General features: G+C 34.9%; 1 long non-coding RNA gene across 1 annotated transcript; it reads right to left on the bottom strand.

Annotated features, from left to right (window-relative positions):
• Nucleotides 1-2,123: 2,123 nt before the first annotated feature.
• On the bottom strand, nt 2,124-3,166 carry LOC113333048. Its single transcript, XR_003351766.1, has 3 exons — nt 3,151-3,166; nt 2,861-2,929; nt 2,124-2,140 (listed from the first exon to the last, which is right to left on the bottom strand). It is a non-coding gene; the product is annotated as an uncharacterized LOC113333048 (long non-coding RNA).
• Between the last annotated feature and the right edge of the window lie 11,190 nt (nt 3,167-14,356).

Raw genomic sequence — 14,356 nt, 5'->3', positions numbered from 1 at the left:
TTTAAATCAATAAACTCCTTTGTCTGGTTATATCAGTCAAGATTTAGATTACTGCAATAATCAGATCTGGATTTGCATCAAACTAATAGATCTCAAAGAAAATTATAGTGATGCCGATCTATTGCGACTAGCAATAACTTATAAACACGTAAGTGTTACATTTTATACCCATATTTATATTAGCTAGGACTCAATATTTTGTCTAATAACACTATTTTAGTGCTTTTGTAGAAAGTACAAGTGAATTCGGCTCATTCAGAGAACAAATGGTTAAATGGAAGCAAAATGGCATTTGCGGGTACCAAACTGAATCATGACACCAAAAGAGACAGGGCTTGAATTAGTAGTGATCAGCCTTGTTATTTATAACTTGGGAAAATTAGGCTCAGGCCCCACCCATGGGTAACCCATAATATGAGGCCCTTAATTAAAAGAAGTTTAAATCTAGGCCCCAAATTATTAAAAGACCTTGATACCCTTATATATATTGTCAAGCCCGTAATTAAATATAATTTAAATCTAGGCCCGAAATTATTAAATCTAGGCCCGAAATTATTAAAGTACAGTGTGAATGTGTAAACAGGAGTTACACATGCATATGACATGTGTATCCAGAAGTTACACATCCTTATGACATGTGTAATGCAAAGTTACACTTGTATATATATGCAAAAAATAGACATCAAAAAGAAAACATAAAAAAAATACATGCATTACTTTAATATTCGTTTACAACAATTTTTTAGCATGTGTAACTAGAATTTACACACACATCTGTCTAGTGTAATCGAGAGTTACATATGCGTCTATCTAGTGTCATTGAGAGTTACACATGCATCTGACTTGTGTATTCAGCGTCAACTCCAGTTCCAGCGAGACCAATTCCACAAATAAGCAAACCATGACTGCGGTTCCTGTCTCCGTAGAACACAAAAATAGTTTCAATGTATATAGAACATATAATAGTTTCTCAGATTCTATAGAACCTTACATATAATATTTCATGAAAAATGAATCAACTTTCTGTTAATAAAATTACCAAAAATAAGAATAACACTTTTTGCATGTGCATTTAGCATCTGTAACTAAGAGTTACACATGCATATGGCTAGTGTAACTGGAAGTTACACATGCATCTGGCTAGTGTAACTGGAAGTTACACATGCATATAGCATGTGTAACTAGGAATTACACATACATATGACTTATGTAATCAGCAAATACTGAGCCTAATTGTGTACCTCTGGCAAAAAAAATTCATCAAAGCATCAAAACTAACAAGATTCAAAGACATCAGTGTCAACTAATGTAGTAGTCACCATTCACATTCTAAGATATGATTTTCCTGTGTAAGCAAGTAACATTGCAAAAAATTATATAGCAGAAACAATGTATGAAAACTAGAGGTCTTCAGATACCATCTATTCAGCTACCGAAGACGCAACACAATACAAAGAATTCAACAAATATATCCGCTAATTATTACTCCTACCCTAGCACATTTACATTTTGCTTATTTTGTTTAATGTTTCAAAAACTACATGAAATGTATAATAAGGCACAAGACTGACCTTTTAGCATTTCTTACAAGCAACTCAACTGTTTAAGGTAGATACTCCATAAGCCAACACATGAGCTGTCCAAAAAAACGCCTGCAACATAAAATGTACAACAAAGCCTCAATCGGTATTGAAATACATAATCCCCAGACATTGAAATAACATAACTAACCATCCTCATTTCAAGTAAACACTCGAAATACTTGTTCATCCTCTAAAGTCTACAACCACCATTTAATAACATTTAACCACGAAAAAACTCAAATATTTGCCTCAACATAAACAATCGATGGGTCACAAGTTCATGTTCAAATTAGCTATTCAATAATCATAAATCAGGAGAAAAAACAAAAATGCAAAGCAAAGATGAAAAACACTTGAAAAGTAGTAAATAACCTCTTGTTTAATAAAGAACAAAAAGTAAGAAAAACTTGAAATAAAATTTCACCTCAATGTCTTCACAGTATACTTCCAACAACACGAGCATCGAAGCTCATCACTGCTTGCATCTCATACGCACACTGCTTGAAATAAAGTTTCACCTCAGCGTCTTCACATCTCATATGCACATCTTGTGTAAACTGCAGTTACATATATACAATGCTTGTGTAAATTGCAGTTACATATATACAATGCTTGTGTAAACTGCAGTTACACATCTTGTGTAAACTGCGTTCTATCATGTGTATATATAAGTTACACATCTAATTAGCATGTGTAACTAGTAGCTACACATCCATTTAACTTGTTTAACTAAAAGTTACATATCTAATTAGCATGTTTAACTAATAGTTACACATCCAAAAAAGGTCAGATAACTTACAACAAATAGACATTTCTCTTCCTAATACAAAGTTCAAATGAATACACAGTTCAGATATGTGACTTCAAAATACAAAAGCACATAAATTGCGAAGACTGTGCCTCAGAAAATTGAATTGATCCTCAAGGAGAAGTGATGAAACAACCCCATTAAGTTCAAAGTGAAGAAATATTAAATTAACTTCATCATCTGCACATTTCACTTTGATTTGAATTGACCCGATTCAACTATATTTATAAACCATAAAGAAGACAAGCTAAACCTTATCAATTTCGCATACTGAATAGAACAATGCTTACAAGCTAAAGGTCAAATTCAGATATCATTTAGTGCACCAAAACTAATTGAGAAAGCAAAACACAAGCCTATTACAATATTGATCCGATTATCGTCTGAGAGTGATTTAAATGATTCTTTGAAAAAATACACATTCAATCAGTATGTGTAAGTAAAAGTTACACATCTATAAGTTATATACCTTTGTGGTAGAAGAACTGAAAACAATAAGAATGCTCTTTTCCTTATAAGAGTCTCTTTTGTATATTGCCTGAAGATAACGAAAAACTATGATTTCAAGTTTGAATAACCGAAAACCTAGTACAACATACTTAGCATCCAATATTGCAAGTGAATAGGGCTTCTTTATGACAGACTTTCGCTTCATATAATAAAACTGGAATAGATGTATTACCTTTATAAGGGCTATATAGACAATCGAGAATAGAAGGACAGGTACACGAAAACAATTAAAAATAAAAATAAATGTACCTGTTGTGTGCCACCTAGAAGCAGAATAAGGCGCAACGACCTCAGATTTAGAGAGACAGACCTCAGCATTCATCTAATCTCACCACCAAGTCCGTTCTGCAACTTCAATTGAAACCACCATCAGTTTCACTGCCTATGATTTCTTGGCTCTGCTCAAAGCATTCAGTCAATTAAACTCAATCATCACTGCAGCTCATCCTGCTGCCTTACTAGCTTGCACCTGAACTTTGTAACTGCAACCTAAGCATACATCTAATCTCACCACCAGTCCATTCTGCAGCTTCAATTGCAACCACCATCTGTTTCACTGCCTGAAATTCAGCATAGTCAACCACAAACATCTCAATCTTCTCTTCTCTACATCCACCAACTGTAACAATTCTTCATGGCTTCTACTCAATACCAAATCCAATAAAGATTGAACTTAAAACAATATGCAAAGAACAAAATTCATGAAAGATGAGATCAAATCAGTTCGAAAATTAAAGTAAATGAAATTCATATCAAATACATGGGTAAAACGGATAATGATTCACATATTTCGAATTTGAAAACCGATTTTCGATCGAGATGAGAGGTTAAAAGATAGATCGAATTCTGTTCAAGAACCATAGAAAATTTTCTTTAAATTTTCTGTGAAAATTTTCTCTCAAAAGTAAAATAGAGGTGAGATTATAACAGATCTAACACTGATTATGATTTCTACAGATTTGAACTGAAATCAAACTATTAAAGTTTCCCAAATGATTTTTCAGAAAATAAAAATTCGAAATCTCAGAATTGAATCAACCAATTCAATTGAAATCTCATAATTGAATTGAAATGTTACCTGTTCGTCTGATTTTCTGGGAGAATCTTCAGATTCAGTTGTTGTTGATGATGATTTTCACTCATTTTCTATTGCGTTTCATTGAATCTCCGAAGAACATGTGATGTTGATGTCGAATTCATGTTTAGATAATCAGGATCTTTGTTTGTAAAGCTTAAATCTAGGTTTTGAAACCATTTTTCGCTGAAAATTTCGCTTAGAAATCGTTTCTTCACGACCTGTTTCTTCATCCGAAGAGAGCAAAAGAAAATGAGAGAGAGAAAGTGAAAAATAAAATGAAACAGAAAATGAAATTTAGACCTAGTTTTATTACCTATATATACTAAAGGGCAGTTTTGGTATTATTAAAATCCATAATAATTAATTATGAGCCATATCTGAAGAAAATTTGATATTTTGGACCTAATAGTAGCATTTTCTTAAAGTATGGAGTTGACAATGAAGAATCCATTTTGTTGGCTTTCTATATGTTGAACCCATATAATAGGAGGTTGTAGTATTTTTCACTTACACTTTTGTTGGTCGCAACATCAAAGCCAACTCAACATATTTCAGGCAAAAGGGCCAAGCATGTTAAGGCACTGAAAGGTTAGAATGTAAGTGGCTCTTGATGGTGCCGAGAGATGTAAAGCATTGAAGATTGAGGAGATAGGTGTCACGTGTTCAGTTATCTACCATTTCATTTCTTATCAACCAGAAGAAATTATCGAGAAGCATCTAATGTTCTTATCAAAGAAGGGGACAGAGCAACTCATTAAGCAGAGAGTAAAGGCACGTACAGTAGTGATGGAGCACTTGAATTTGGGGATGTTTAGTGCTGTGATCAGTGGAAGAAGCCGCATCAATTCTTTACAAGTTCGATGGCCGTGTTGACCAAAGCAAGGTCGTTATGTGGACTGAAAAGCGAAAAGGATTGAATCAGCTGCCGTTGCATGCAATGGTGATTAGAGTGTCAGAAAGCGAGAAGTGTTGTTGTGATTGAGATGGCAGCGGAATGGAAGGAGATGACCGATCTTCTCTGTTCGGCCAGTGGAGGAGCTCAGAATTCAGTGGTGGCTGGATTTGCGGACAGAGCTGCATGTTGGCTGAGACGATAGTTTTTTTTTTTTGCTAGGAAAAAAAAAGATTTTATTAAAATAAGAAGAATTACAATTCAGAATTGAGAAAGTCAGGGACATTTTCCATCCATTCTCCTAAGGTTCTAAACCTTCTACTGAATTTAGCTGCTTGATCAGCCAGAATAATGTTGTTCCTTTCAAGAAATTCAAACTTAACGAAATGAAAACAAGAACTAATTATTTTACAGTCTTCTAAGACTGATTTATTATACCAAAATAATTGGTTACTAGTGGAATTAATATCATCCATCACTGTTTTAGCATCACTGATGAAGCACATTTTCTCCCGTTTTTTAGTTTTTGCCCATGTCACTGCCTCTAGTAATGCTAAACTTTCAGCTAACTTTCAGCTTCCTCTGTATTCTTTACTGACCCTGCTTTGAGTTTGCATCCAATGAAGGAACCTGCAATGTTTATCATGATTAGACCAATACCTGAAAAGTTAGTATTTTTATCATAAGCAACATCACGGAACACAAGTACACAATCATCTGGTAGAGAATTAGTGATTGTGGAAAGGTTTTTCTCAAACACTAGAGTCAGCATGTACAGACTCTTGTGAGGTAGTAACATTTAAATAGGTCTCCGTGTCTGTGACCAATTTCATAGCTAATCTGGCAGTAACAATGAGATTTAGGAGTTCGGGGGACGTGAAGATGTGGCTACAGAGCCGACGGCCAGAGAGTTGGGAGGAGGCGGTGTTGCGGAGAGTTTTGGAGCAGACAAAACAAGGGGAGAAGAAGAGGATCGATTGCCGGATGACGATGGTGATACGATTCAATTATGTTTTTTTTGTTGTTATTTTTGATGGGTTTTGAGAAATCCACAATTATGTTTTGCTAGATTTTATGTAACTTGGGTTCATGGACAAAGCTACTTTATGCATAGACCATTATGAAATAAATTGGAATTATTTTGGTATTAGGCTATTTAAATGAATCTTGAAGTCTATAATTATGTTTATTGATTTTATTATAATATAAGTTGTTGCACACCGGCTTTGTATAATACATATAGTTTGCAATTTTAGTTGTTAGTATTTGATAATCCATAAATTCATAAATTCATATAGTTTGCGATTGTAGTTGTTAGTATTTGATAATCCATGCTGAGGTTAATTCATTTGATGGGTTATGCTTAGACGATGCAAATGAAAATTGTGAATCTATATTTTCGATAATTCCCTTGTTATTATAATTTGATAGGTCATGCTTAGATAATTTGATGATCTATAATTAGGAGATGCGAGTTTAGGATCGAAAATTATATCAATAATAGGTGTTGCAATACATAGATATATATATACATAATTGGAACTTGAATTCTTTTTGGTGTAAAATTATAAGTGGTAGTGGAATCCATAGACCGTGGTTACCGACTCTTCCTCGTTGCATTTAAGTAATTATTTTTAATTTTATTCTTTTAAATTCTTAAGTCTAAAAATATCAAAACATTATTTCTGGTTAGTTATTAGAGTTTTTGGTTACGGTATTTCCACCGCTCCCTGTGGGTTCGACCCGTATTTGCCTCTGTCTACTAGTTAGACACCGTGTGATTGCGGTTATTACATATAGGCAATCCCAGAAGCCTATCAATAACAAGTATATCAAAGATAAACTAGATATAGTCGGATTCCAACCGATCAAGTTTGTGCACGAAGTTCAATTACAAAGATACGAAACCAATCAGAAATCTTCTTGTCTTCAAATCTTCAATGTCTTCAAAATACCTGCACAACAAAACTTGATTCAAACTTATGATCGGTCATGTACAGTACATGGTCTGTTAATAATGGATGATCACAAGTCAATGTCAGATCTACAGACATATTTGAACTACCGCTAATCCCTTGATCTAGTTTGAGTGACCTTATGTCAGAAGTGAAGGCTCTCAAGAATAATCAAACTAGGTGCAATTAAGGTTTAACAACCATTAGACAATCAAATCAATAATCAAATACTAAAATAACAGTGCAATTCTAGTTTCCCACCAAAAGTACTATCTAAATGCTTCTTGATCCAAAAGATGTATTTAAACTAGCGGACGTAAGAGATTTCGCCTATAGGTTACTTTCCTCTCTAAAATAATATTACAAGTAATATTATTAGTCGGCTATATATAGTAGTGACTACATAATGAAGCGCCTGCCTCAAGATAAGTTTATAAGAAGAACAAACTTCACTATTTATAACAAGGTAGATTGGACATTAGAAATTTTCATAACCAAAAAAATTCTCAAGATATGCAATAAGTGCCTAAATTCGGTTTTGTCTAATCCCAATCAATATCCAACTTTATTACTGAAATCCCTGGATAACTTAATATTAGATAGCACTTAACTAATATATCTTTCCAGAGACATGTTTTGATTGATGGAAAAACAAAACATATATATTCGAAAATCTTAAAATGATTCTCAAACATTTCGGTTTGGGATATCACCTTGAACGATATCTTTGAACAATAAAAGATAACATTTTTCCATCTGTTCAAATTACTCATTATATCGACCAATTTCCAAAATCACACAAAACCTAAAGTGTACGTGATAATAGAAATCGTTTTTGCATATGGGATCGGTTCTACCATGACTCCCAATATAGGTAAGGATCGGTTCTACCTTGACTCGTAATATAGGTAGGGATCAGTACTACCATGAGTCCCAATATAAGTGCGGATCTGTTCTACCTTAGTCCCCATATAGGTAATTAAGGATCGGTCTTACCACAGATCTTCAGTGAAAAAAATATTGATTTATTTCAACTATGAAACAAGTTCGCAAGTCCACTTCCTTAAACTCATGTAATCAAACATAGTTTTCTAGGCATGAAATCATACCTAAATTCACTACACAATCTAGTATAAAGTTATAAATATTATGTCGATATCGCAATTACGAAGTTAAAAATTTGTATTTTTTCTACTATTAGGTAAAAAGATTATTACAAGAAACTAGTTGGAAGCCAAACAAGCTAAGCTCCAACTACGTACTACTACATTAGTTGCACAGGTTGTCGTGCTATCCTACCAGCGAGCCTCATGAAGAACCAGCCAAGGGAGCCAAAGCGGATAAGTGGGATGATTATCTCGTAAGGGGGGGGGGGGTTGAGATAACGCTACCTTCCATGTCAAATTTTGCAATATTGTGCCATCGGGGACTCGAACCTGGGACCTACTGGAGCGCATCAACCTTCGAGGAACGGGGATGACCAGCTGACCACATCAATCTTCAAAAGATAAATATCATACTTCGTAATACCTAGACTAAACATCTAAAACTATTGATATATTCTTCCTTCAAACTTTGAACATATAATAAGATGATCAAGTCTCTAATACTAGAGTTTCATGCATATAACTTCGCATGTTATGTTTTCAATCTAACGACTTGAAAACAACGATATATAAATGGAAACAAGTGAAGTCTTGTATTTCTAACCTCGGGTTTTAGGATGATGTCCTCGTTGATGTCGACAAATGATTTTTCAGGTCTTTAGAGTAATACTTGTATGTCTCAAGACTCTCAACATTTCTATACTTCCTAGTCTAACCTAACAAAGTTGTATCTAGTAATCTAATCAAGCGACTTATGGTTTTTGATACTAAAACATGACAACTCACCTTGAAATACCAACGCTTCGAGAAATGCTCTAACATCCTCCTTTATATGAAGGATAAAGAGAGTAAGACACAAAATAAAAGAGTTTTTTCATTATTATCTTTCTCTTTCTTTCCTCATCCATTTCATTGAATGAAATTATGAGGGTACCCATACACACCATGTTTTTTGTTTCAACCTATAAGTCTGATACCAAGTGTGTTCGTCTATGGACAAAGTCGAGATAATACAACAACAAGGTATTCACTTGATAATAGTTACGGTACAAGACCGATTGACAATATGATCAATGACAATTGGTTTGGATTTAACGTACAAGTGTAATTTACTTTATTATAATAAAACAATTATAATGGGGAAGTAAACTAAATGACACAACAAGATTTTGTTAACGAGGAAACCCCAAATGCAGAAAAACCCCGGGACCTAGTCCAGTTTTGAATACTCTCAGAATTAAGCCGCTATACAAAGTACAAAGCCAACTTCGTATAGTTGATACCAAGTATACTACCCCTAATTATTTAGTTCCCTCAGTATACATGCGTCTACGACCGTCTGGTCACGCACGTGAATTGCAAGACATAAATCACTATCTTGAGTTGATATACCTATGTAAAGTCTTACGCACTCAACTCCTTTTGATCGTCTTCCAAATAGTAAAGGAACACAGTCGTTCGGTAACCAGTCAACAAATATTTAAGATAAAGATTTGTTGAGTATGACAAAGGATCTCCTGTTTAACAAGTAAACTCCTTTGTCTGGTTTAGATCAATCAAGATCCTTATTACCAAAGTAATTAGATCTAGATTCGCAACCAATCTAAATAGATCTCGAAAGAGAACTATAAAGAGATGCCGATTTATTCAAATAGATAATCACAAGTCTATCAAAGATAAAGAGGATCTAGTTTTATCCTAGACGATCAAGATGTGTGCACAAATTACGAGATACGAAAACCAATAAGAAAAATCTTCTTGTTCTTCAAATCTTCAATTGCCTTCTTCTGTACCTGCACACCACAAACTTTTATCCAGCTATGATCAATCACACACAAAATGGAATCTGTTAAAAATGGATGATCACAATTGTCTTTAGATCTAAAAACAGTTCTAAAGATACCGTTAATACTTGGATCTAGTTTGAGTGACCCTTATGTCAGAAGAAAAGGCTCTCAAGAATAATCAAACTAGGTGCAATCAAATTTTCAAAAACCGTTAGTCAATCAAATCAATAATCAAAAACTAAAATACAATGCAATTATCTAGTTTCCCACAAACAGTACTCTTAGAGCTTCTTGATCCCACAAGTCTTTAAACGAGCGGTCATAAGAGATTTCGCCTAATTAGGGTACTTTCCTCTCCGGATAGACGGCTCCACCAGAAAAAATACGAATGCAATATGCATGGCTATGAGGATAATTTGCAAAAAGGCAAACACAACTATTTATAAACCAAGGTTGTTTAGACAACAAGGAAATTCCAAAACCGAAAATATTCTCAAGATATGCAATAAGTACCTAATTTTGGTTTGCATATTTCCAACTAATATCCAACCTGTAATTCTGAAATCTCTCATTAGAAAATATCTAATATTAGCTTAGCACTTAACTAATATAACTTCCAAGATACATGTTTTGATTTGCTGGAAAATCAAAAACATATAATCGAAAATCTTAATTAAAATATTCTCAATATTTTGGAATGGGATCACCTTGAGTATCAAGGAATATCTTTGAATAATAAAAGATATGAATTATATTCATGTTTAAATTATGTCGGCATCTGGAACTTTTCTATTTAGCAAACCCTAATTCCAAACTCACAAAAACAGTAAAGTAATATGTGAATATAGAGGATCGGTTTTGCTCTTGGGACCGGTTCTACCATGACTCCTAACATAGGTTAAGGTTGGTTTTACCAAGTCTCCAAATATAGGTAGGGATCAGTTCTACCATGACTCCCAATATAAGTAAGGATTGGTTCTACCAAGACTCCCAACAATAGTTAGGATCGGTTCAACCATGTATTCCAATATAGGTAAGGATCGGTTCTACCAAGACTCCCAACATAAGTTAAGATCGGTTCTAACGCATATCCTAAACTAGGTAAAGATCGGTTCTACCATAACTCTCAACATAAGTCAAGATTGATGATGATTTTCACAGTGCTTGTAGAAGTGGTAAATAATGGAGTTCGTTCAAGACTTGTGAAGGTTGTGCTTTTAGATTTAAATTTTAAGAATAACAAAAATAAAGCAAGTAAAAGTTGATGTAAAAATTAGAGAAAGACCGGGGCTAGGATTCCACCATTGGTCGATATTAGTGATTTAATAAAACAACAATTGTGCCACTCAACATTCAAATTGATTCTAATAGTATTTCCTAGACATGTAGATTTCCAAAAGAATAGATGTTAATCCAAGCATAGAATATAAAAACACTAAAGAAAGCATATTCTATCAAGAGAAAATACACCTAACTAATAAAAATCATATAATCAATTATGATTTCAATGCAAAAATCATAATAGAGTTCTTATAATTAATTAAAATAAAGATATATCACTGTTACCGAAACAACAACTTCCTCCATCACCCCAAGGATTGGGTTTATCTCATCATCATGTTGGAAACACGCTCAAAAGTTGATTTCATTTATGCTCAAAAATGGTTTACAAATGATGAGAATGGTTAAAGTTACAGAGAACGATAAATGCAAACTGTCGCTGTTACTGTAGTATATAAGACTGTCAATTGTCAGTCGCTGTTACTGTAGCTTCTAAGACTGCCACTTCTGTGTTGCAATTACTGTAGCATGAACGACTGTCTAGGATGGTCTTATGTTCTTCGTGTTCTTCACAGCAGCAGAAATGGTGGTTTCCTGCCACTTGATTATCTCGACTCTCTGATGCTCCGCAACTATCCCAATCTCTCTCTCCTCCACTATACTGATCCTGAACGACTTATATAGTCTCACTGCACCCAAATCTCGCATCATAACTGCAAATAATTCTCTCTTCAATACTCTTCTATCACGGGATTATTTTTTTCCTTTTAAAACCCGTTCACGCGTCTGCAAGTTATTCTCCGTATCTGTTGTTGGTTATACACACTAAAACACGCTACTGAATGTCATTGTTTGGTTCAAACACTCTCAAGACACACGCACATCACAAAATTCACGGGAAAGGGTGAGATATTTTCGTGCACACTGTCCATCTTTAACCCGATCAATATAACCCAACTTAATCCAAGAAAAAGTCTGTACCACGCCTGTAAATGTCCGTCACGTCTTCCTCTGCAGATCCAGCTATTGAGTCTCGCTAAATCATCCCAAATCTCGAACCAGAAATATGTTCTTCTACTGCCATTATTTCCCGCCAAAACCAGAATTTTGAGACGATGAATATGGGTATCCCCCTATCCAGAGTAGGGGTGCGAATAGCAGCTGCCCAACTGAGGTGCCCCTTAGTAATTGAGGTCCCCCTTAACCAAAATGAGAGTCCGCACATCACATGTTCTCCGGGGTGCCATAGACAACTTTTCAAGCTGAATTTTCCACGCATGTTTATTTCTCCAAAAATACCTACAAACACACAAAACACCATAATAAGAACGAAAACAAGTACTAACAATAGGAAACATTGAGGACAAATTAGACACATAAATGCGTCTATCAAATACCCCCAAACTTATTATTTGCTAGTCCTCGAGCAAAACTAATAAAACTGAGTTAATCTCGGGAGGGTTTACCAGAGGTGTACCCACAAAACCATTACTCCAGACCCTAGCTATCTACGCAGAACCTTGGAAGGCACTAAAGAATCTCCTTGTTTGGCATACTTATTGACTACAGGAGGAAGTACCCTGATGCGAAATTCCAATTGATGTACACGAATTTGCACTCAAGCATACTAAAATTCATATAAAGTGACAGAGCTCTACTCAGATAGTTTCTGGACATCATAAACCGGAGTCAACCAATCACATGGATAGATTAAGAAGATGGATGTAGATAAAAACGTAGATGATGTTGACTAAGGTGAACCTATCCTAATGGACTGAGATACTGGTATGGACTAATATCAACACACTGGCATATACAAGGGGACCAGTGGTCGATAATCCTAACTCTAGGTCAACTCAGCTGGCATATACAAGGGTACCAGTGGTCGACTTTATTGTATTTATTCCGGTTGGTTTGGTGGTCTGGGCTCAATTTTTTTTTTTTTTTATCTCAGACACTCTATTTCACCCTAGCAATAGTAAAAAGAAAAAAAAAAAGAACTGATCAGGATTCTTTCGATGTTTCGATCACGAGGATATAGTGAAACTACCATGTTTTTTTTCTAACACCTGAGCTCTATGCTTTTATGAATTAGACTCTTTTAGATGTTTCCATCTAATCATATTAGTTCCTCAACTCCTACAACCAAAATGCTTCCATCCACTTAGATTGGTTAGTGCCATCCTTAATAAACATAAATTTCTAGGCTATGGAGTTTATTTATTGCAGCTAACAAAAAGTTTCTTCCCCGCCGCCAAACTTAAATCTAACATTGTCCTCAATGTTCTAAAAATGAAATTAAAAGCATGAACAAGGAGAAACTGTTACCACTTGAGGAAAAGAAACAAGGAAGGATATTACTGTGTCGCATGAGCGCGGGTGCCTCCCAGTAAATGCTAATTTTAAAGTCTCTATCTAGACATCAAATACCTCAAAAAGGATTGTCACCTTCCACAGTCGTATACCAATATTCGAAAAAATTGTGGGTCCACAAGACCAAATAGAGCTAACACAAATATGAGACAACTGTACTGGTTCAGAAAAATGAAAAGAAGGAGCACATCCTTGTCTAAGGTTTCTGTCAAGACAACTGGGTTTATCTGGGTAGCATAATTGAGCTTCTTATGTGTATCTTGATAAATAGGTTCATCCGAAAAACGGGTCTCTAATACCTGAGTTACCTCCTGGACAGAATCAGGTGGATCGGGTTGCGGAGTCTGAATAGACTCAAGTGATATCTCAGATGCACAAAGCTCGAGTCCAAGTTAGGGACTCTAATTAGGGGTACGTGACAATCACAAGAACCATCACTACCCCCAAACTTAGGGTTTTCACTACTCACAGATAAACCTCTAACTATTGCTTGAATTTCCGGATCTTCAGAGTCCTTAAAATACTCAAGAGATTCTTCCAATTCTCCACCCCCAAACTTATGGTTATCAGTACTCTCAGAAAGACCTAACATTATTGCCTGAATTTCAGGGTCCGTAGAGTTTTTAAAATACTCAAGGGCTTCTTCTAAAGATTGATCACACATCTGGTCTAAGTGAATGGTTTCCTCAAATTCATCTAAAGAATCTCCCAATAGAGTATCATGCCAATTATCCTGAACTAATTCCTGAATTAAAGTGATAATCATATTCACTTCTTCTAATTCATCATTCTCATTCTCAGAAGGTTGGCTAGTAACATTAAAGATATTTAGTTCAGTGGTCATATTACCAAATGATATGTTCATAAGTCCGGTCCTACAGTTGATGACAGCGTTAGCTGTGGCTAAAAATGGGCGACCTAAAATCACCGGGATTTGAGCACTTGGGTCCTAAACTGGATGGGTGTCTAAAAAAACAAAATCC

The sequence above is a fragment of the Papaver somniferum genome, unplaced genomic scaffold, assembly GCF_003573695.1.
Source record: "Papaver somniferum cultivar HN1 unplaced genomic scaffold, ASM357369v1 unplaced-scaffold_132, whole genome shotgun sequence".
Taxonomy (NCBI): domain Eukaryota; kingdom Viridiplantae; phylum Streptophyta; class Magnoliopsida; order Ranunculales; family Papaveraceae; genus Papaver; species Papaver somniferum.
This window is presented reverse-complemented; position numbering and strand designations above follow the sequence as displayed.